The following is a 25,529-nucleotide window of genomic DNA, read 5'->3' as shown; positions in this document are numbered from 1 at the left end:
TTTCCAATGGAAAGTTACTTACATTTATATAAGTTTGTAGAGCAGAGGAATCCAGGAGTACGGGGACATAATACCTTGAAAGTGGAGTTGCATGAAGAATAGGGTGATTAGGGTGATAGAATTGGCCTTCATTGATGAGTGAATTAAGTATAGAAGTTGGGAGGTCATGTTGCAGACATATAACTCATGGGTGATGCCCTATTTGGAGTACAGGTACACAATCCTTTATCTGGACATCTAAAATCTGGAAAGCTCCAAAATCTAGCAAGTGGGGAGAAAGATGGCAGCATGAGTTGGGCAGGTGAGGGGGGGGGGCGGAGACTGGCAACACGGGGCGGGTGGACGGGAGGGAGAGACCAGCAGTGCAAGTCAGGTGGGCGAGTGGGGGGGAGATGGTAGTGCGACTGGAAGGGGGTGGAGGTGGATAAGACAGCACAATTCAGATAGGCTTAAATCTGGCTTTCTAAAATCCGGAAAAATCCAAAATTCAGAACACACTGTCCCCCAAGGGTTCCGGATAAAGGATTGCGTACCTGTATTGTGTTCCATTTTGGTCAGAGTGCGACAGGAAATGTGTTTTCAAGCTGAAGAGGGTGCAGGGAAGATTTACCAGGATGTTGCCAGTACATGGGGTCTGAGATATAGGGAGAGGTTGAGCAGGCTGGGGCTTACTCCTTGGAGCACAGGAAGATGAAGGGGTATACAAAACCATGAGAGGAATAAATTGGGTGAATGCAGAGAATCTTTCTCCCAGGTTAGGGGAATTGATAGCCAGAGCTCATAGTGAGGGAGGGAGGATTAACAGAAAACTGAGGGGTAACTTTTTTTTGCACAGAAAGTGGGGAGTTGCAAGGAACAGGCTGCCAGAGGACCTGGTTGAGGCAGGTACTATTGCAAAGTTAAAGTTAAATTTGGATGGATCCATGAATAATATAGATTTAAGAAATAAGCCAAACTTAGGCAGGTGAGACTAGTGTGGGTGGGGTAATTTGGTCGAGATGGGGAAAGTGGGTTGAAGGGCCTGTTTTCATGCTGTACGGCTCCATGACTCTTAGCCCTTTAAATTCTATATTGATTCTTATTCTTCCATGTAGCATGCAGAAAATGAATAACAGAAAATGACATTTTAAACAAAGCTAAAATGGAAACCATATTTAGTGAATCTAAAATTTAACTCTCAATTAAACTCTTGCTATTAGAATAAAGACTAAAACATCAGAATGCATTATCAATGAAAGCTATCAAATATACAATGAAAATGAACAGAAACTTTGTCTTCCATTATAACATTAACACAGTAATGTCGCACTGAGATAAATCATAATTGCACCTTGATAAAGGTGATCAGGTTTGCAGAAAATTTGTCCAAGACCTCCACCATTTGAGTCAGTGAGCTCTGGTTTTGGTTGTTGCCAATTTTTTGGAAGACAACTTGTAGCAGGCCGAGCGACTGTGGGTTAGACGGGCCAAATTGCCTTCCCAGTCGTCCAACGCAAGATGGCACGGGACCCCTCCCCCAATTCACTTCTGAGGAGAAGCCCGCAGTTGGCGACACGTGTTGCCTGGGGAACAACCACTTCTGTATTGCGTGCCACTGGACGGGCTGTGGTAACACGTTGCGCTGCTATCAGTTCCTAAGGCCAGTGTGCCCCTCACAGGAAGTGGGTGGTCTCCTTGAGCAGCGCAAGGATTCAAAATAAAGTTCAGTTATTGGTTCACCTTGTGCTGTGTGGACGTCTCTCGTTTTGGTAGAGCTGCACTTAGCGGATCCTACAGTGGTGACCCCGACAGTTCCAGTGTCTTTGCAACCCACCTCGAACGCAACAGAATGCAGGATGCTACTACTGCTACAGTAGCAATGGCTCTGACCAATGCTTGTATTTGTTGCCCTTCTGGGCAAATCAGCCCAGAAATGGGTTATGACTGGCTGATCCACAGTTCCAGATCAGAGGGATTGACTTGGAGGACACCAAATTCTGGCACATTGTCAATGCTCTGGATGCCACTACCACAACAAAAGTCATCTCCTTTGTGGAAAATCCTCCTATGGAGCAAGGTACAAACAATTACAACGTTTCCTCCTCGATTCCCTGGAACTCAGCTGGCATGAGCGCATCGTCCACCTCCTTAATATACAAGGCCTGGGTGATAGGAACCACTCTGAGGAAATGGTGGTCTTAGCAGATGGACACACAAACTGTTTCTTGTTCGAGGACCTGTTTCTTTCCAAGCTATTGGTGCAAGTTTCCTCGGCAATATCTGACATGGATTTCAGCACCCCACACCTGGTAGCCAAAGAAGCAGACAGATATTTCCACACCCTGCAACAGAGTTCCATACATATGCAACCGATCTACACCATCGGTGCCATTGGTTCAGCACCCCCCCCACCCCGCGCAAGGCCCCCCCCGGCTGTAGCCGCAGCCCAGCCACTGCATAACGAGCACTCAGACAAACAGAGCGATTACTGTTTCTACCACCACAGGTGGGGCCATAACACCCAGAGGTGTGTCCCTCCATGCTCATAACCCAATACCAAATCAAGCACGGCGGCAGCAAATGGACAGGCCAGCTGCCTATAGTGGCCTTGGCAGTTGGCACACATAAAGGCCTACTCTACCTCAGGGACTAAAAAACAAAGAGGGATTTCCTAGTTGACACGGGCGCAGAGATAAACGTCATTCGTCTGATGTATTTTGAACTCAAACATAATCCCAAGGGCCTTCCCCTACAGGCAGCCAACGACACCTCCATTCTGAGTTTCAGCACCCGCCTGGTCATAATCCACGCCGTGGACACAGTTTTGCATCTGTGGGACAAGCCCTAATCAGAGCAGATTTCCTCTGGGCACATGAGCTCCTGCTGGACATGAACAGATGCCATTTGGTCAATGCTAACACATTCCAGTCATACCCCCTTACTCTATGTGATAGTACAGATTCTATCACCAATGTGTATATGTACATATGTACAGATGGTAGTGTAGGATGACTGTGATTGGCTGAGAGTGTAGCCACACCTACTGGCAGGTCTTAAAGGATTGCTCCTAGCCAGACCAGGTCATTCTGGACTGGTCGACCTACTTGTGATATGCTCCAGTCTTTTAGTTAATAAAAGCCTTGGTTTGGATCAACAAGTCTTTGGTTCTTTCGACACGCATTACACTCTACAGCAATGTTCCTTTCTAACATTAGGAAACTACACTCTGGACCATAATGATTATGCCCGCCTACTGGCCAAGTACCCATCACTGTTGGCGCCCAACTTCCATAACGCTAAACCAGCACATGGCATGGAGCACCACATTGAGACCACCAGGCCCCAGTGTATATATGGGCATGGCACCTCCCACAGGACAAACTCTTTTAAGCCAAGGTCATGTTTGCTGCCATGGAGGAGTTGAATATCATCCACCATTTAAACAATCCCTGGGCATCCCCACTACACATGGTCCAGAAGAACTCCAGCAGTTGGCGCCACCATCCCAGATAGACACCTGAACCCACAGGTCCAGGATTTCACCACGAGGCTCCAGGGCTGCCAGATCTTTTCCAAGGTGGACCTTGTCAAAGGGTACCATCAGATTCTGGTGCATCCTAACGATGTCCAAAAATGGCCATTATTACACCTTTCAGCTTTTTCGACTTCCTCTGCATGCCTTTCGGATTAAAGAACACAGCCCAAACATTTCAGCATCTCAGAGACATGGTTGGCAGGGTCCTCGATTTCATCTTCATCAACCTGGATGACATTCTCATTGCCAGCCCCAATGCCAGCACATACAGGATGCACATGACTTGCCTTTTCAATAGGTTGCAGGAGTTCAGATTCATGGTGAACCCAGCTAAGTGCCAGTTCAGCCTGGTAACTATCAATTTCCTGGGACACCATATCCTCTGAGAGGGGGCCACACAACTGCTGGATAAGGTAGAAGCCATCCAACGCTTCCCCAGGCCAAGCACAATCAAGGGCATACAGCAATTCCTAGAGATGGTGAACTTCTATCATCATTTCCTCCCGGGAGCAGCTACCCTCATGCAGCCCCTATTTGACATCATCAAACTCGGCATCAAGGTGCTCCAGTGGATGCGTGAAACCATTAAAGTATTCCAGACAACCAAAGTGGCACTAGCAGAGGCCACACCTTTGGCCCATCCAGACTCTTCTTCCCACTGACCCTTACAATAAATGCATCGGGCAGAGCAGTCAGTGTGGTGCTGGAGCAGTGGGTTCATCAAATATCTCCAGATGCCAGAACTCAAATACAACGCATTCGTCTGTGAGCTGTTGACCCCGTACCTGGCAATACGACATTTCCGGTACATGTTAGAAGGGAGGGTTTTTTGTCAACTACACAAACCACAAACCACTCATACATGCACTCAGCAAGGTGTCAGAACAGAGGTCGGTGAGGTAACAATGACACCTCTCCTACATTTCTGAGTGTACAACTGACATTCACCACGTCACAGGCAAATCCAACATGGTGGCTGATGTGCTATCCAGACTGGCCTTCACCACTACCTCAGCAGTCCTCAAATCTTGACTACAAGGCCCTAATTGGATGATGAACTCCTATGGGTGCTGTTAGGAATTTGCATGGTACCAAAAGAAGACCTGCCAGTGTCATCAGCTGAGATGGTGTATGGCTCCCCACTTACCATCCCAGGGGACATTTAGTTCAACCCTCCTAGCCCACAACCCAGTGCTCTAGACGTCCTCCAGAGATTGAGGGAACAAACCAGTAGACAGAAACTTCCGAAGGACAGATGGGTAGAGGGGGTGGGGTAGCTCTGTTGGTGAGGAATGATTTTCAGTCCCTTGAAAGGAGCGACATAAAACCAGGTGGAGTAGAGTCTGATTGAATAGAGTCGACAAATTGCAAGGGCAAGAGGACCATAATGGGAGTCATATACAGGCCCGCAAACAGTAGCTTAGATATAGAAGGCAGAATAAATCAGGAGTTGAGATTGGAATGTCAGAATAGTAATAATACAAATGTTATGGGGGATTTCAACATGCAGATAGACTGGGAAAATCTAGCTGGTGCGGGACTGCAAGTAAGTGAGTTTATAGAATGTCTCCACTATACATCTTAGAGCAGCATGTGATGGACCCCACCAGGGGGAAGACAATTCTGGATTTGGTGTTGTGTAACGATATGGATTTGATAAGGAACCTTGACATAGGGGAGTCATTAGGTAATAGTGACTATAATATGGTCAGTTTTAATTTGCAATTTGAAAGGGAGAAGGAAAGAAAGTTGGAAGTATCAGTATTACAGTTGAATAAAGGAGATTATGCACCCATGAGGGAGGAGCTCACCAAAATACAATGGAAGGATATCCTGGCTGGAGAACAGTGGAACAAAAATCGCAGTAAAGGGCAACTGTGGCTGACAAAGGAAGTCAAGAACAGTATCAAGTCCAAGGAGAGGAAATATAATATAGCAAAGAGGAGTGGGAAGCTAGAGGAGTGGGAAACCTTCAAAGAGCAACAGAAGATAATTAAGAAAGCTTTATGTGAGGAAAAAAATGAGGTACAAGGGTAAACTAGTCAATAATATAAAAGGGGATAGTAAAAGCTTCTTTAGGTATGTAAAGAGGAAAAAGTTAGGACCAAAATTGAACCCTTAAAAACAGAAACGGGTGAAATTATTACAGGAAGCAAGGAAATGGCTGATGAGTTTAACAGATACTTTGAATCTACCTTCACCAGAGAAGATACAGGTAAAGGTCAGATAGGGGGTAGAGGTCCTGTGGTATTGAAAGAATTGATAGAAATTCTAATGGTAATGGAGGAATTGATGGAAATCCAGTCTCGGAAGCAAGTGGTCTTGAGTAAATTTAATGGTCTGAAGGCTGATAAGTCCCTGGGGCCTGATGGACTGCATCACAAGGTGCTTAGGGAGGTTGCTCTTGAAATTGTGGACATATTTGAATAAATTGTTGACATTTTCCAATATTCTATAGATTCAGGAGAGGTGGCTGAGGATTGGAGAGTGTCGAATGTTGTGCCACTTTTTAAGAAGGGAGGGAGTGCGAAAACAGACAATTATGGACCGGTTAGCCTGACGTCAGTAGTGGAGAAGATAGAATCTATTATAAAAGAAGAAATAACAGAAAACTTAGACAGAAATAATAGTATCACTACAGGTCAGTATGGATTTCTGAAGGGAAAATCATGCTTGACTAATCTTCTCAAATTTTTCGAGGTTGTGACGAGGAGAGTGGACATGGGAGAGCCAGTGGATGTGGAGTACTTGGACTTTCAGAAGGCTTTTGATAAGGTCCCGCACAAGGGGATTAGTAGACAAACTCAGAGAACATGGTATAGGGGGTAAGGTGCTGACATGGATAGAAAATTGGTTGACAGTCTGTGGTGATACACCATCACTGCAGGGGGAAACCTCTGTACCTGCAGGAGTGTAAGGGGACAGGACAACACCTGGCCAGCTGTCAATCAGTCAGCCTGAAGGGATCAAGCCCCACCCAGTTGGGTGTCAATCACCCTCCAGGATATAAGCCTGTGCTGGCCTCCTGAAGCACACTCAGAGTTACTGCAGCTACAGTAACTCTGAGTGTGCTTCTGGCTCTGTGGAAGTCCTTGTGGATTAAAGCCTGTTGTACAGTCTTTACCTTGTGTGTGTCTGATTCTGGCTAACAGCACACCACACAGACAGGAAACAAAGAGTAGGAATTAACAGATCACTTTCGGGATGGAAGATGTGACAAGTGGGGTCCCACAGGGCTCAGTGCTGGGTCCTTAGTTGTTTACGAGATATTAATTATTTAGATAAGGGGATTATAAATAACATTAGCAAATTTGTACATGACACGAAACTGGGTGGCAATGTGAAATGTGAAGAGGATGTCAGGAAAATGCAGGGGGACTTGGACAGGTTAGGTGAATGGGCGGATACATGGAAGATAGAATTTAATGTGGATAAATGTGAGGTTATCCACTTTGGTGGCAGGAACAGGAAGGCAGATTATTATTTAAATGGAGTAAAGTTAGGGAGTGGGGAAGTGCAACGTGAGCTAGATGTACTTGTACATCATTCACTAACAGATCGCATGCAGGTTTAACAAACTGTGAAAAAGGCAAATGGCAGGTTGGCCTTCATAAAAAGGGGAATAGAGTATAGGAATAAAGATGTCCTTCTGCAGTTGTTCAAGGCCTTAGTGAGACCACACCTGGAATGTTGTGTCCAGTTCTGGTCTCCTAATTTGAGGAAGGAAATTTTCGCTATTGAGGGAGTACAGTGAAGATTCACAAGGTTAGTTCCCAGGATGGTGGGATTGATGTGTGCCAAAAGGTTGGATAAACTGTGGGTTGTAAACATTGGAATTTAGAAGGATGAGGGGAGATAGGATTGAGGTATGTAAGATTATTAAGAGTTTGGACACAATAGAAACTGATTACATGTTCCCGATGTTGGGAAAGACTAGAACTAGAGGCCATAATTTAAGAATACAGGGAAGGCCCTTTAGGACAGAAATAAGAAATAATTTTTTTACCCAGAGAGTTGTTGGTCTATGAAATGCTTTTCTGCAGAGGGTGGTAGAGGCAGTTTCCCTGGATAAGTTCAAGTGAGAGATAGATAAAGTTCTTGTGGATAGGGGAATTAAGAGTTAAGGGGAGAAGGCAGGGATAGGGTACTGATAGTGGAAGATCAGCCTTGATCTAAATAAATGGTGGTGTTGGCTCAATGGGCTGAATAGCCTACTCCAGCACCTATTGTCTATTGTTTATTGCCACCTTCCCAACATAGCTCTCCACCCTGTCACGTCCCAGCAAACCTTCAGTCCTCCAAATTAATTTTCATGTGGAGAGGACAGCAAGGGACACCCCTTCAATGCCCCTACAAAGTCCCATTCACAGTGCAACAGTGTCATTTTCACCTTGGACATTGATGAGGGGCAGGACAGGTTTGCCATTGACTGTCTCAAGGCAGTGCATGTGGACTCAAACCAGCCCACCCCGGATCCCCAGGTCAGACACAGGGGACTTGCTTAGAGGGTGGCAGTGATTCAGAGGGGTGGGGGATGTGGTGTAGTGGGCCGAACGACCATGCCATTAGATGGGCCAAATCACTGCCCCAGTCATCTGACACAAGATGGCACAGCCCTCCTTTCCCTTCCGAGAAGCCCATGGTTGGTGACACGCGTTGACTGGGGGACAGCGCCGCTTCTTTGTTGCGTGCCGCTGGACAGGGAGTGACAGCGTGACATGTTGATGTCACTTCTTAAGGCCAGGGTGCCCCTCACAGGAAATGGACGGTCTTCTCGAGCAGCGCGAATGATTCAAAATAAAGTTCAGTTACTGGTTCACCTCGTGCTGTGTGGACGTCTCTCATTTCGGTAGCGCTGCCGTTAGCAGATGCTACAAACTCTTTCTTCTCACTCTACGGTATTCAACTCGAGCAGGGTTTCCTTTGGCTGAGTCAACAGTGATGACAGTCAGATTAGCCCAATCACTTGAGAAAACCATAGTGAAAATCTTACCACAGTAGCTTTAGTTTTTGATTTCTAAAATAATTTGTGCTAATCTATTCTACAGTCTTCATTATGTTGCTGTTTCTTTGAAGGAAAATATGCAAAACCTAAACATCAAGTTATTTCTTCCTACTTTCCATAATATTCCTATTATGTTTTATCTCTGTATGTACATGCTGAGAAACTGTCAATTTGAATATATGATTAAGGCAATAATAGATATCACAATGAATGCGTCCCTTACCAAAAATCCAGCAAACAGAGGCAAATTGACGCTTGTCCTATTTATTTTCATTAAAATCTACTCAGTGGTAGATTGTATGTGGTATAATGACCTTATATGGCAGTTGCTTTAATCCACAGAATAACTACTAAAATGTGGGTGGCACAGTTAGCACAACGTTATTACAGCACTAGCGACCCAGGTTCGAATCCAGAGGTGTCAGTAAAGATTTTTTTATGTTCTCTCCATGTCTGCTTGGGTTTCCTCTGGGTGCTCCTGTTCCTTCCCATGCAGTTTAATTGGCTGCATAGGTTGATTTGGGCAGCATGGTATTGTAGGGCCAGATGGGTCTTTTACCATACTGTATTTCTAAATTAAAATTAAATTAAATTAGGGTGGCACTCTTCAAATAGTATATACCAAAGAACATGCATGCATCTTACCTCGAGAGAGTTCATGGCCTCAGTGTTACAAGGAACAGATCCAGAGGGTGTTGCCTTGATTCTGCAGTCATTTGGCCATTCTCTACAGGCTTCAATTTATTAAGGCCCTGCTTCAACTAATATTTAAAGGAGAGAAATGAAACTTACTTTGTGATTTCAACAATATTTATCACACTACTGAAAGATGAAACAAGCTTCATTTTGTATATGCATAAAATGCATTGTGGATTTTTTTTTCTACTGTGATAATTATTCCATTTCAAAAGCATTTAATCGGAGTGTGGCGGCTCACCCACATGGCAGGCGAATCGGTGCTAGCAGTCACGGTCAAGTCCACTGTCAGAGACATACTCGGGAGCTCTCAGTGTGGGGCAAAACCACGGACAAGAAGTTGACGTCACTTCCATCCTGCATGAGCGCTGAGACCACTGGGACCAGCATGGACCTTTTAAGCACATGCAAGTTTGAATCAGTTAATCAGTTGGTTTGAAACTCTACTCTACTCAGCATGTTTCTTCAACTCGCCAATAGCCACAAGAGCATAGATTTAAGATGAAAGAGGAATGATAGAAAAGGGTCCTCAATGGCAAATTTTTCACACAAAGGGTGGTGGCTATCGAGAAAGAGCTGCCAGACTAAGTGCTGGAGGTGAGGACAGTTGTAATGTTTAAAAGATGTATGGATAGGAAAGGTTTAGAGCAGTGGTTTTCAAACATTGCCCCCCCCCCCTTTCCTAAACTCACATCCCACCTTAAATAGTCCCTATGCCATAAGTGCTCTGTGATTAGTAAGGGATTACTTAATGGAGTATGTGAGTCGGAAGAAAAAGATTTGAAAACCACTGTTTTAAATCTACTTAATTGACTCGTTATGTGCACAGTTTCATAACTCCAAAGGAAATGGGCCAATGACAATTTTTCTCAAGCAAAATATTTCAGTAACATTTAGTTCTGGAGCAGTGGTTCTCAACCTTCTCTTTCCACTCACATACCACCTTAAGCAATCCCTTACTAATCACAGAGCACTAATGACATAAAGATTGCTTAAGGTGGAATGTGAGTTTAGGGGAGCAGTTTGAAAACCACTGGTTTAGAGGGATAGAGACCAGATGCAGGTAAATAGGACTAGCATGAGCAGCCATTTTGGTTGGACCAAAGAGCCTCTTACAGTACTGCAAAATTCGATGACTCTACGAATCAATTAAATTTCAAGCCCACAATGAGGCAAATTCTACAAAACCAATCTATGGACTGTGTCACTATTAGTAGGTGATCTAATGCAATGGAGTCCTTAAGAAAATCTCATGACTGTAAGGTGTGCACTGATAGCACATTGTACAAGTATTTCCTTTCATCGCCAAACCACCATCTTCTCCTCCTTCTACATTGCTTGTTTCTGCTTTATTACTCTGAATCCTACTGTTCCTGCTGTGCAGCAGGTGAAGACTTGTGATTCAGTGACTAGGATATTTTGCGTGTGGTTGTCAATGAAGAAACATAATAATGTGCCACAGCTTAATCGGAAGGAAGGAACAGAAGCAAGAGTAATTGAATTATAGAGTTTTGGACATAGGAGACATCCTCCTTTTGTTGTGTAGTTGCATTCTTGTGGGTTCAGTGGACTCTGCCCAAGAAGAAGGTTGTAATGTGTGCTTCCCTTGTGAGCAGCCTTGACCATCAATATTTTATACTGATGGTGACATTCACTTTAACAGAAAATACAATCTAGCCTTTTGCTCATGGAAAATGACAGTTCCTGGTCACAATTGCCTCAGAGTGACTAGATACAAGGCTCATTGTTTCTTGTACTGCTAGTAACCAGGAGACGTCTAGAGGAAAGGCTCACCAGGCCAGAACCCCCTTTTTCCGCCCATTCCAAAGGCAAACTGCCCAGTATGTATCCTCTCTGATTACATTGGGACCTAAAACACTCATTTTTAGCAAGTGCAGAAAGCAAGCAAACCAAGTGTTATCCCAGACATCAGCATTAAATTTTGTCTAAGTGACTGGGCAAATGCATTCTGTTGAACTACAAATGATATCCCAACAAAACTTTTATATATGTCTGTGGGGAAATTGTCCCTGATGTTAGAATATGCTCCCTTAAGTCTAATCCACACTGACCGCAAATTACCTATCAATGGTTCATTTTCACATGGGGGCCTCCAGTGAAGCCTTGTGCAGAGATGTCACCCATCCCCACAAAATTGCCTTGTGCATCAATGCGTTACATATAGACAAATGTTCAAAGTAGCTGTTAAGAACAAATAACTATTATTTTCCATTTGTGCAACACGTTTCCACTACATGATTACATAACTCTTAAAAATACCTCTGAAGGTAAAAAATCTTTGACATAATTTTGTGTTGTGTTCATATTTAATTGTCAATATTGATACAGAAAGGAATTTCTACATTATTGTTGATTTCCTTTGCACTATTTCTGCATGCATAATTCATGGTTTTAGTAATTCATGCTGAGATGTGTAATTCCTCAGTAATTGGGGTACGGGTGTGTGAGGGTAGATACCAGAATTAGATTTCCCCATAGTTTGAAGGGGAGGGCGGTGTATACATCACAGCTTTCAACTCCTTTGTGACCTTGAAGAAAGAAGCAGATCCTCTGGTGATGAGGGAGTTTAATTTTCCCTGGTAACAGGTCATAATTACTTTTTACAGACTGCAGGCTTCAATCAGTAGGATGTTGCTGGCAGAGGGCATGGGACGCACGCTAATCAGGAAGGATATCTCTGTTTCTCCAACATCAGCATTAGTGCAAAATTTCATTTATTTTTCTTCCAGGTTTGCATTAATCATTATGTTGCTTTTAGAATAGAGGTAATTCATACAGTCCTCGCATTTATTGTCCCATTCTCAGTTCCCCTGATGTTTTATATTACTGAGCAACTTCCTAGGGCAGTTAATCCCTTAAGATTCAAGTATGCCACTGCAAGGTGAGAGTGGGGACAGAGCAGTCTGGTGAAGGATGTTAGAGTCCCTTGCCTAAAGAATTTTAATAATCTATTTGCATTTTTGCAATTCAATAGCTTTAATATCATTATTATTGATTCTTACATGTAAAGATCTAATTTCGTTGAAAAAAAATCAATCTTTACATGGCTTTAATTAATTACAATTCTCATATTGTGTTATGATCAGGTTTGAACTCATTTTCTTCCAAGCTATTAATCTAAAACACACCAAAATTGCTTAAGGAATGCCTGCTGCTCGCTGCTTGAACTGGGAAAGGTTTTCTGAGTCTCAGCCCTGACTTTTTTGGCTTGTTTGGAATTGTTTTGTGTTGGCTTTTTGATATCAACTGAAGAGAAATTAATGCTCATCCACCTGGCTGCATTAAATGCTGCAGGCTATACACATGGTATCACTTTGTTACATTTGTTTTACTAATATTTTTAAAGTAAATTGATACATGATGCATAAAGCCTTGAATCACAGGAGTGTGAATGAAACATGTCAGCTGGCTGTCAAAGGTACAAACTTCAGCCACTAGAAACCCTTAAGGTTTAATTTGAATAGTTTGGGAAAATATATGCAAAGTTTGCAATGTCTGATTAACCTGCTCCTGTTTGACCCCGTGCAGGACCACAGAAAATTCAAGCTTCCATCTCATTATTATGATTTCAGGATCCAGGCAATTTTAACCCACTGTTTATTGTCATAGGGTCTAATTTCATGAATGGCTAGCACCATTTGAAGCTAGCTGGTGTTGATTGAAACCCTGCTTATTTTCCAGATTTTGGAAGATTGAATCAAGCTATGATGGAGTACAGAAGAAAGCCAGCAGTAAATTTTTCAGACAATTCTCTGGACACTGAGCAATTATACAAATAATCATTGGTAATATTAAATAACCAAGTCGCCATCTTTAATGTCCTCAGTACCAGAGTCCATTGATTTAGGTGAGTAGAGGAAAGTTTAGGGGGGATGTCAAAGGTAAGATTTTTTTTGTATAGAGGATGTGGGTACTGAGAATGAGGTTGATAGAATAGAGACATTTAAAAGACTTTAACATAGGCACCTGGATGTAAGAAAAATAGGGAATTATGAGCTGTGAGGGACAGACTGTTAGATTGATTTTGGAGTAAGTTTGTATGGGTTATTATAAATTTTGTATTTTATGACATCAGCTTCAATAAATATTATTTCAAAGCAATTAGATTCTTCCATTTGCACTTGTCAGATACTGCATGTAGCACCAGCTGGTAGGGAAGGGACTTTATGTTCAAATCATCCCTGTAATGCCAGCTGACCATGAGTCAGCTGACAGTGAGATGGCACTGAACCCCCTCTACCTCGGGAACGAAGCCTGCAGGCTGAGAAATGCGTCGGAAGTGTTATGAAGTCACTTGAAGTTTCAGAATGGCCAAACTGGAAGTGACTTAAACAGTGACCTAAAAAGAGATTAAAACAGTTCTTTGCTGATTACAAAGGCACCACAACTGTATTCATTATTTTTTTGTGTGACACCATTAAAGGGATTTTCAACATCCCTTTGCAGAACCCTAATTTGCACTTTAATCCCCATCAAATACTGGCCCTACTTACGGGAACTTCCTCATATCTGCAAGAAATGAAATATCTGTTCTTTTGCCTTTTCCCTCATATGATTCAGGGTCCCAAACAGCCTTTCTAAGTAAGGCAGTGGCTTACTTCCATTTCTTCCAGCGCAGTACATTTGACAAAGCCCCATATTGTAAGCTGGTCCAGAAGCTTAAAGCACATGGGATCAAAGGTGAACTGGCTAATTGTATCCAAAATTAGCTTAGTGATAGGAGGTGGAAAGTGGAAGAATGCTTTTCTGATTGAATGTCTGTGACTAGTGGTGTACTGCCAGGATCAGCATGGGCATCCTTGATGTTTTTAATATAGATCAATGACTTATATTACAATTAATGTGCTTTTACCTGAGTTTGAATCCACCACTGAGTGGAGTTTGTACTTTCTCTCCATATCTGAGTGGGCTTCCTCCTGGTGCTCCAGATTCTTACCCCATTTCAAAGACATACTGGGTTAGTAGGTTAAATGGTCACATGGGTGTATTTTGGCACTGCAGACTTGAGCGCTCCAAGGACACATTATCCTGCTGTATCACTAATTTTTTTTTAATGTAAAATTCATTAATGACTTGAAAGTGAATTTGTACATTTGTGGATAACAAAGCTTGGTAGCGTTGTGCACTACAAAGAAGATTGTCTAAGGCTACAGCAGGTAGTAGATCAGATGGAAAGTTGGGATTCAGCAAATGACATTGTTATATTAATTAGTTTAATACATACATCTCAAAAGAAGGGTGAATTGGTGGTGGTGTTAGCGTTGGATGCTCAGAAGACTTTTAAAAGGCTAGAATGGAATTATTTATTTAAGGTGTTAGAAAAATTTGGTTTCAGATCTTTATTAATTGGGTCAAAACTTTATATAAAAATCCCTCTGCCAAGGTTTAACGAATGGACAAATTTCTTCAGCTTTTCTATCATCTAGATCAAGTAGACAAGGATGTCTCTTATCTCTGGCTTAATTTGATTTAGCAATTGAACCATTAGCAGAATTAATAAGACAGGATTCCAGCATTAAGGGTATAAAAATCAGTATAGAAAAGCATAAGATTAATTTATTCATTGATGATATTTTGGTTTACATGACAGATCCTATAAATTCTTTGCATTTTTGTATACAAAATTGAAAGAATATGGTGAAATATCAGGTTATAAAATAAATTGGGACAAAAGCAAAATTATGCCCTTGGTAAAAGGAGATTATAATTAATGTAAACAATTCACTCAATTTAAATAGTTGGAAAATGGAATTAAATGTTTGGGGATAATAATTTAAATAATTTATATGTTAAATTATTTACTTTTACTTAATAAAATTAAGGATGATTTAAATAAATGGAATGATTTACCTATAACCTTAATAGGTAGAGTAAATTGTATAAGAATGAATATTTTTCCAAAGGTTCAATATCTTTTTCAGTCAATTCACTGCGGTATACCTCAAAATATTTTTAAGGATTTATATTCAAGTATTAGGAAGTTTTTATAGAAAGGAAAGATGTTTAGCGTTTGTTTAGAAAATTTAACTAAGAAATTTGAATTAGGAGGTTTACAAGTCCTTCATTTTAAGAATTATTATAAAGCAGCCCAATTGAAATGTATTAATCAAATGTTTGATTTAGAAAAATCTTTAACCTGGGCTTAAATAGAATTGAGTAAAATAGGCAAAGAACATATCCAGAATTTTATTTATAAATGAAATTTTAAATTATTAACAGGAACCAGAGATACACCTATTTTGAGACTTTTGATTGAATTATGGAATAAAATAGATTATGAGATAGTGGGAAAGGACTAATTTCTCAAAGACTGCCTTTATATCAAAATAAACTTCTTCCTTTTTCCATAAATAATCATTTTTTAAGGAATTTGAGTCAAATGGGGATAAAAAAAAAGAAGATTGTTTTGAAGCTGGTAAATTTATTAATTTTCAATGAATGAAGGAAAAACAATGTCCTGAATAATACTTTTTTCTGTTATCAAGTTAAACCCTTTTTGATTGGTAAACTAGGTCATAATCTGAGATTACCTAGACAAAATGAACTAGAATTATTAATAATTAAAGGTGGTATGAATAAATGTATTTCAGATGTGTAAAAATTACCTCAAAAAACAGCACCTAAATTAGGAATACATAAATCAAGATTAAGATGGAAGGTTGATTTAGGTAGACAATTAGATGAAAATGATTGGAAGCAATTATGTAAAGATAATATGACAAAAATATTAATGTAAGTATAGATTAGTTCAATATAATTTTTAAATCAATTATATTTAACTCCCCCAAACTTAAAAATGTTGAATTTAATACTATCAGATTTATGTTTTAGATGTGATCAAGAAACTGGTTCTTTCTTTCATTCTATTTGGGAGTGTCCTGGAGTAAAATCTTGTTGGTTAGAAATAAAAACATTTTTGGTGAAAATATTAAAGGTAAAAAGCTCCCATTATTTTTGTTGGGTGATGTTAAAATGATTAGTCTCAAATAAAAATTAACTATGTATCAAATTGAATTTTTACGATTAGCTTTAGCTATTTCTAGAAAGTGTATAGCCATAACTTGGAAATCAAATACTGGTTTAGGAATGGAGAGATGACAGGCTGAATTGCATTCTTGTATTCCACTTGCGAAAATAACTTATAATTTGCATAATTAATATTTCTTTTTGAGAATATGGAGCCCATATTTACAATGTGTTGGCTTGAAAATTTGAAGGACTCTCTGAAAGCTCATCACACTGATATCTCTTAGCTCCAGTATTATGTGAAATGAGATTTTTTTGCATTCTTATCTTTTAATTTTTTTCTGTTAAGGTTGAGTGAGTGAGTGAGAGGTGGGGAGGGAGGGAGGGAGTGAGGGAGGGAGGGAGGGAGGGAGGGAGGGAGGGTTAAGGGAAATTTATATATACCACATATGTATTATTTTTTAATTTATTAATTTAATAATTGTAGATATGGTTTTAAATATCTTAAATAAAATATTTTTTAAAATGATAGAAAGTTGGGCAGAGTATTGGCAGATGGAATTTAATCTTGAAAAATGTGAGGTGATACACTTTGGGAAGTCAGTCAGGGATAAATGAAAGAGTGATAAGGATTCCTGATAAACAGACGGACCTTGTGATTCAAGTCCATCATTCCCTGGAATAAGCAAACCAGGTAGATAGAGTGGCAAAGAAAATGCATCGATTTGCTTGTTTCTATGGGTCAGGGTAGAGAATATGGAATTGGGTTATGATGCACTTAGGAAACTGTGCTGATCTGGTCACCACACTATAGAATGCATGTGGTGCACAAGAGAGGGTAGAGAGGAGATTCACTGGGATGTTGTCTGGATTGAAGGACTTTAGATATAAAGAGTTTGGATAGACTGAGTTTGTTTTCCCTGGAGACATGGAGGCTGAAAGTAATTTTTAGAGCCTTATAAAAGTGGTATATTGAGTGCAGATAGTCAAGTGCTTGCTTTTTTTTACCCATAGTCAGAGTATCAAAAATAAAATTTAGTGGAAAGAGTTTTAAAGAAGGAGATCTCAGGGGTCACTATTTATACAGTAGTGGTGATATCTGGAATTTGCTGGCAATGCAAGTAGTGGAATCAAACTCTTTAAGGCACCTTTAGACAAGCAAGCCATTGAAGGATATGGACGTGGGATTAGTGTAGATGGACAATAAGGTTGGCATGGACATGGTGGGCTGAATACACACTTATGTAATGTACAGCTCTGTGACTTTAGTATATGATGTCCACAATTTGGTCACAATAAAAGGTGAACTGGGTAACTAGATCCAAAATTGGCTTGGTGATAGGAAGCAGAAGGTAATAGTAGAAGGATGCATTTCAGATTGAATGTCGATTCCTCAGGAATCACAGAAACATAGAAAATAGTAGCAGTGGTAGGGCCATTCAGCCTTTCACACTTGCTCCACCATTCAATGCAATCATAGCCGATCAGATGATTTCAGTAGGCTAATCCTATATTCGCTTCATACCCCTTGATCTTTTTAGCCATAAGGGCAACATCCATGTGAACTGGCCTCAACAACCTCTGTGATACAGAATTCCACAAGTTCACAACACTTTTGTGTAAAAAAATATTTTCCTCAACCTAAATGGCTTACCCTTTATCCTTAGACTGTGATGCAGATTCAGATTTACAGACAGTCACGGGTTACGAATGTCTGGGTTACAAACAATAGCAAGAATGCCCTTCCTCAGAATGGGAAACCAAAACTGCACACAATACTCAAGGTATCGCCTCAATGAAGTTTTATACAACTGCAGTAAGCCCTCCCTGCTTCAATATTCAAAACCTCGCAATAAAGGCCAACAAGCCATTTGTCTTCTTCGCTGCCTGCACTACTGCATTCCAACTTTCGATGCCCAATCTCTGAATCTGTCCAAGTCACCCTGCAGCCTCTTGAAATCTTTCTTACAGCTCACACTGCCACCCAGCTTAATGTTGTCTGTAAATTTAGAGAACTTTCATACAATTCCTTCACCTAGATCATCAATATATATTGTAACTTCTTGCCAATCTGCCAAGGATCCACTCTCTGTTCCTGTCTGCCACTCAGTTTTCTATCCACATCAGTACATACTGTACCATCGTCTCTAATTTTGCACACTAGTCTCTTGCATGTGACCTGATCAAAAGTCTTTTGAAAGTTCAAGTGCACCACATCAACTGTTCATGACTGTCAACACTATTGGTTAAATCTTTAAACAAACATAGATTTTTCAACCATAATTTTGCTTTCGTCACTCCTCTCCAAATGCACAGCAATGGCATCTTAATAATTGATTCCAGCTTTTTCACATCACTGAAGTCAGGTTCGTATTATTTATCTTTTTTATATATTTCAATGTTAACAAGCCATTCCAGCCCCTCAAACATGTGCCTCTCAATTTACACCTAATTAAGTGGGAAGAGAAGGTTGAGAACCATTGCTCTGGACCTAATTGTTACTAAAATATTTTGCTTGAGAAAAATTGTCATTGGCCAATTTCCTTTGGCGTTATGAAACCGTGCACATAACAAGTCAATTAGGTACAATTAAAACAGAGGTTTTCAAACCTTTTTCTTTCCACTCACATACAACCTTAAGCAATCCCTTACTAATCACAGAGCACATGGCATAGGTATTGCTTAAAGTGGAATGTGATCTGAGGGGAGGGAGTTTGAAAACCACTGCTCTGGAGCCATATACTTAAGCACTCTAGGATGCAAACTATCAAGCCCTGGGGAATGCCATCAATTGAATCTAACACAATCCCATGACTGATGGCAATTTCCATCAATTCCTCCTTTATGCTTGTCATTCTTACGCCCAGTATTTCTGGAATGTTATGCCTATCTTTCTTAGTGAAGGTAGAGCTAAAGAATCTATGCAATTTGTTTGCCATTTCATTGAATTTCTCTAATTCTGACTTCAAGAACATTACCTTTGCTTTAGGTAATCTCCTCTTTACACAGCTACTGCAAGTTTCTACATAATTTATTTTCTACCTTCTAATTAGACCAATTATCTTCCTCGGCTGTATTCTAAATTTCACATACTTAGATTATTTTGCTCTTCCCAGCCAATTTATATGCCCCTTCTTTGGTTTTAATGTTGTCTCTGATTTCCCTCATTAGCCATGGTTGAGGCCTCTTTCCCATTTTATTTTTACAGCAAAGAGGGATGTACGGTTTTAAATCCTATGTTCCTTGTTGCTTGTAATTTATATCAACATAGGGCTTGTGTCTGTGATGTGCAACTCCATAACCCTTTTTCCACTGGTATCCCAGTTAATTGGCTGTCCAGTGTCCTGGGATAGGAAGCTGTTTGTGCTGTTTTCAATGGGACACCTTTAAGCAGCACAGTGACCTGCTTTTCTACTGAACACAACTCATCCCCGGGGATTGGAGAGTCTGCCTTCAAATGGAATGAAATGGATGGAAGTTGTCCTTTTTCCACTGATTTAATGAGCACACCACCATCAGAGTAGAGGTAGAGGCCGTCAAACCCCGATGTGATTTAACGTCATTTGACGCTGACGTACTGTTTTCATTTTCCACTGGACCCTTAACCAGTTAATTCCCCATTAATTCCTGGGACAAGGTGCCAGTGGAAAAGGGCCTCATGACTGCAGTATAACGCATTTTGTGTTCACAGTGATGTTCCTTCTACATTACAGAAATTAATCACGGATTAAGTGACTGCTTTATTGACTATATGCATTCATCCCACTGGGGCAACCAGAAAGTTCCTGTTGATTGCCACTTCAACGCACTTCCACACTAACCTACCCACATGTGCCCTCCTATGAAACATTATTGCTGAATTTAGTGTCATGTCAAGCCTTGCTTCTGTAGTCAGACTATTTATAGATGTAGGATCTAAAAGCACCAAAAAGCATCTTGTACAGTCGTAGTAAGCATGCATCCATTGCCTGCAGTAGTTTGAAGTACTGTATGCAATGTTGCACTTTTAGTCTACAATCTAAAACAAAAGAGATCATTTCTCCACTTTTCCTGTTTACATTTGCAGTGTTTTTCAAAAATGTTATGTTCCTTTTTTATTGCCTTGCTGTGGCAAGATAATACGTAGAGATATTATTTGCAAACATGAGCAAATGCCAGCTGAATTTTGAAAGTAGCAAAAAGTTACATGGGCCATTAGCTTTCTAATGACTTTAAGAATAGAATACAATTTAAAATAGTTCTCTACAATGGTTGAATTTATAACCAGTGGAAATTGAAATATGTGTTGCCTCTTTGTTAAGGTGGCCTCATTATATCTACCAAGATAATGTGCACAGACAGTTGAAGAATTTGAACTCTTAGTTATGCGTCACATTTTGAATAAATGTAAAAATAATAATTACTCATTGTGAACACAAATGTGGACAGGAATTGGCCGACTGGGTTCTTTCATTTCATTGAAGGGATAACGATGCCTCCTGAAACGTATCATCTGTAGGGACAAGAATTTCAAAAATCCACAACTCATTCTCAATGCTTTCATAATATTTAAACAAACAATGTAGTCTTGGAGGTAATGGAGGAAATCCACGATGTAAGAATCAGTGTAAGTTTGAACATTAAATAGTTGGCCGTGCTTTTTATTTTCCATGGAAACCACCATAATTTATGAAGAAGCTTCTTGCCATTCCTTCCTTTGTTTCTTTATTTATAGTCCCGACACTTAAAAGCGTATAATAGTTATTTTGTGAGTTCTTAAATTTTGACATTTTAAGATTTTGCTTACATGTGTGCTCCTTGAAGTTTGAAAAGGTATCCTCCCTTTTCCAATAGAAATTCGGTGTATTAGAAATCTCACAGGAGGTTATTTCGTCAATAGGAAAAGCTTTGATAATTTTGTTTAAGTGTGCAAATGAACATATCAATTTGTAATTCATTTTCCTCTACAATTAAATCAGAGAATATTCACATGAGCAGTTATCAAAAGGCCAAAAAAATAAACCCACAGATTCTGGAACAATGAAATAAATACAAAAAGTGCTGGAAGAACCTGAAATGCTAATCATGTTTCTCTCTCCAAATAGAATGCCTGACCTTTTGAGTATTTCATAGATTTTATGTTTTCATTTCACATGGCTAGTAATTGTTTAGATGCCGAATTTAAACCTAACTTTTTTTTAAACTAACTTAATCTGTTGAGAGTTTCTGGTGTTTTCTATTTTTATCTGTTTTAAAGTTGATTTACAGATAATAAATGAGTTTCAGACCAAGCCATCCTATGTGGCAGACCTGCAAACCAATGTCTCAGCCTGATTTTCTGATGAAATTCCAATCCATTAAAGGAATGCAAGATTGCTTTCATTTGGTATCAGTGTATACCCTGACCAAAAGAATGGTCCTAATTGTATAATTTTTTTTTTAAACTTTAGACTTGCAGCCATTTTGGACTACAAGTCTGTGCCACCCAATTTGCACCCCATTAACCTACACCCTGGTACATTTTAAACAAAGGGAGGAAACCCAAGCCTCCGGAGAAAACCTGCGCAAGTCTGTGCCACCCAATTTTCACCCCATTAACCTACACCCTGGTACATTTTAAACAAAGGGAGGAAACCCAAGCCTCCGGAGAAAACCTGCGCAAGTCTGTGCCGCCCAATTTTCACCCCATTAACCTACACCCTGGTACATTTTAAACAAAGGGAGGAAACCCAAGCCTCCGGAGAAAACCTGCGCAAGTCTGTGCCACCCAATTTGCACCCCATTAACCTACACCCTGGTACATTTTAAACAAAGGGAGGAAACCCAAGCCTCCGGAGAAAACCTGCGCAAGTCTGTGCCACCCAATTTGCACCCCATTAACCTACACCCTGGTACATTTTAAACAAAGGGAGGAAACCCAAGCCTCCGGAGAAAACCTGCGCAAGTCTGTGCCACCCAATTTTCACCCCATTAACCTACACCCTGGTACATTTTAAACAAAGGGAGGAAACCCAAGCCTCCGGAGAAAACCTGCGCAAGTCTGTGCCGCCCAATTTGCACCCCATTAACCTACACCCTGGTACATTTTAAACAAAGGGAGGAAACCCAAGCCTCCGGAGAAAACCTGCGCAAGTCTGTGCAACCCAATTTGCACCCCATTAACCTACACCCTGGTACATTTTAAACAAAGGGAGGAAACCCAAGCCTCCGGAGAAAACCTGCGCAAGTCTGTGCCACCCAATTTGCACCCCATTAACCTACACCCTGGTACATTTTAAACAAAGGGAGGAAACCCAAGCCTCCGGAGAAAACCTGCGCAAGTCTGTGCCGCCCAATTTTCACCCCATTAACCTACACCCTGGTACATTTTAAACAAAGGGAGGAAACCCAAGCCTCCGGAGAAAACCTGCGCAAGTCTGTGCCACCCAATTTTCACCCCATTAACCTACACCCTGGTACATTTTAAACAAAGGGAGGAAACCCAAGCCTCCGGAGAAAACCTGCGCAAGTCTGTGCCACCCAATTTGCACCCCATTAACCTGCACCCTGGTACATTTTAAACAAAGGGAGGAAACCCAAGCCTCCGGAGAAAACCTGCGCAAGTCTGTGCCACCCAATTTGCACCCCATTGACCTACACCCTGGTACATTTTAAACAAAGGGAGGAAACCCAAGCCTCCGGAGAAAACCTGCACAAGTCTGTGCCACCCAATTTGCACCCCATTAACCTACACTCTGGTACATTTTAAACAAAGGGAGGAAATCCAAGCCTCCGGAGAAAACCTGCGCAAGTCTGTGCCACCCAATTTGCACCCCATTAACCTACACCCTGGTACATTTTAAACAAAGGGAGGAAACCCAAGCCTCCGGAGAAAACCTATGCAGACACGGGAGAAAATAAAAACTCCTTTCAGACAGCGTGGGATTCAAACCCGATGCTGTAAAGGTGTTGCACTAACCACTACACCAGCCCAAGCAACAAGAGGTTTGTCAATGCTTTATGTTTGTTAGCCATGTTCCAGTCACCTACACATACATGCACAAGCCCAATAGAAGAACATAGGTTCTGGTCTTATATCTTGATATAAGACATATGGACCTCTAGATTAATTTAGCCACACTCTTCCAGAAGTTGATCATGTTATACACTATTTTCTCTGCCCTAATTCATCACCATGAACAGAGCAAAATGCCTGCATTGGCTACATTGATATCCCCAAATTTGTGAAGGTACAAGATACAGATTATTTTGGTGATACTTGAATACATACAAAGCCAGAGTATCATATTGTGCATAAAGTTGGGCCAGAACAAAGACAGCCCAGGCACCACTAGTAGGCCTGCTGCTTCATGGATCTGGCTCCTTAACTTCCTGGTAAATTGCTCCAAATGTCTGAGTCGTAGTACTTAGAAGAAGTTGATGGGAATGAAGGAAGAATTAAAATAGGGTTTGCGGGGATTAGTGTTACTGGGTGCTTGTTGGTTAGCACAGACCTGGTGGACAGAAGGGCCTGTTTATGTGCTGGATACCTCTATGACTACAACATGCTGATGGCAGATAGTTGCCTGCATTCCTCACTGACCTACACAGTAAATGGAGCTCAGGCCCAAAATATTGGACACATATTTTTACCTCTTATGGATCCTATGAGATCTGCTGAGTTCCTCTGGCATTTTCGTGCTTTTATTACAATCACAGCATCTGTAGTCTTCTGTGTTTCACACAGTAAATCCTTGCTACTTGCAAAAATTAATAAAACCTTAAATATCAATAAATTTTAAAATTGAGAAAATGTTAATGTTTTAAAACTGAGAAAAAAAATTAAAACATGCTTAATTTAAACATTTTAATCACCTTATAGTTATCAAGATTTTCTACACCCATTCCATTCCATTCACTGTTCCTGCTTCAGATCTATCCTGCCTTGGGTTCAGCTGCTGCTCAGTAATTTCCTGCTCTGTATGAGGTCCAATGTCGGAGTCAGAGAATCACCAGCAAATTTGTGGCCAGGTGGCACTTATGTTGAAAAATGCCAGGAGCTTAGCACGGAACTGCCAGCATTTCCCAGCAAGCTCCATTACAAATAACATAATGCCAAGTCAATTCCTTTTATACTTCACGAAGCTGGTCTGTACAGCTAATCCCTGTTAGGTTTTATTGTTTACTTTTAGTTAAATGCAAGTTTCTTAAAAAGTGCTTCCTTTCACATCTGGTTTTCACTGTTTAAAATGTTGGAGATGCTTCCCAAACCACTGGAGCCAGAGCAGGAATCTGAATTTTATCCAGTTTTTTTAAGGTCTCATCTGCTGGGATGGCTAGTGTTTGGTCTCAACAGTGGTTTGGGCAAAGGTACTGCATGGTCTACTAATACTCAGGTATTTCTGAATCTCAGGAACTGGTCCCATTAAAAGCTGTATACCTTAGCAGATTTGGTTCAGCAATTGAGGAACAACGGACAGTGGGTCAGGCAGCATCTGGGAAGAGAGAAATTGAGTTAATGTTTCAGTCTGTTTTTATTCCAGATTTCCAGCATCTGCAATTTTTTTATGGTTTTCAAAGGAACAGTGGAACTAGAGAGAAAGGATCAAAAGCAAATAAAATCCACTGTAAGATAATTGAAGAGCCATCTTGACAGAATGAGAAGCTGGAGTAGAGGGATTAATGGAAGCAATTAGGTATAGTAGAGATAAGTATGATTTTTGACATATATATATATATATAGTGGCTAGAGGGTGTATCTCTGTATAAAATTCTGTGATTCCATTCACCAGTGGCCATTTCACCTGAACCCCAACCCACGCAGTCTCAGAGATGACGTAGAAACTCCACACAGATAGTTTGAGAGGTCAGAATCATACCCTTACCTCTGGAACAATAAGCACTTGAACTACCTGCAATGCCACTGTGCTGCCCTTTCCCACTGTCTTAGCAATTAAAAACTGCATTGGTACACTCTGGCGATGAACAGCTCTTTCCAATCTGCTTCTCTCTCATATCCATTCCGCTGTCTCTTCATTGTTCAAGTTCAAGTTTATTTTCATCTGATCGTACATATACAGTGCGAAGAAACAGCATTTCTCTGGACAATGGTGGACACACAATACACAGTCCTTAATAATCACATATATACATAAATGTATATTTAATTTAAAATTAAATATGTAAATATTTTGTAATGATTTACTGGATTACCTGTTTATCATTCTCACCGCCTGTAGGAAGAAGGTAGTTCACAGATTGGTAATCATGATTTTGATGTACCTTCAAAATGGTAGTGGGTCAAAGATACTGTGCGCTCGATGGAAAGGGTCTTCTATAACTCTTTGAGTCCTATTTAAGCGACGCTTT

The 25,529-nt window shown here is 40.6% G+C and overlaps 2 long non-coding RNA genes across 3 annotated transcripts in view; one reads left to right on the top strand and one right to left on the bottom strand.

The window, feature by feature from the left end:
• Nucleotides 1–25,529, top strand: part of LOC138762804 (uncharacterized) — a 311,006-nt gene that overhangs the window by 245,890 nt on the left and 39,587 nt on the right. The gene's annotated exons all lie outside the window — the stretch shown is intronic.
• On the bottom strand, nucleotides 9,171–23,926 carry LOC138762820 (uncharacterized). The gene is made up of 4 exons (XR_011357181.1): nucleotides 23,814–23,926; nucleotides 20,606–20,694; nucleotides 9,457–9,609; nucleotides 9,171–9,280 (listed from the first exon to the last, which is right to left on the bottom strand). It is a non-coding gene; the product is annotated as an uncharacterized lncRNA (long non-coding RNA).

Source organism: Narcine bancroftii, chromosome 1, assembly GCF_036971445.1.
Source record: "Narcine bancroftii isolate sNarBan1 chromosome 1, sNarBan1.hap1, whole genome shotgun sequence".
Lineage (NCBI taxonomy): Eukaryota > Metazoa > Chordata > Chondrichthyes > Torpediniformes > Narcinidae > Narcine > Narcine bancroftii.
Note: the sequence above shows the minus strand (reverse complement) of the source record. Positions and strands in the feature narration are given on the sequence as shown.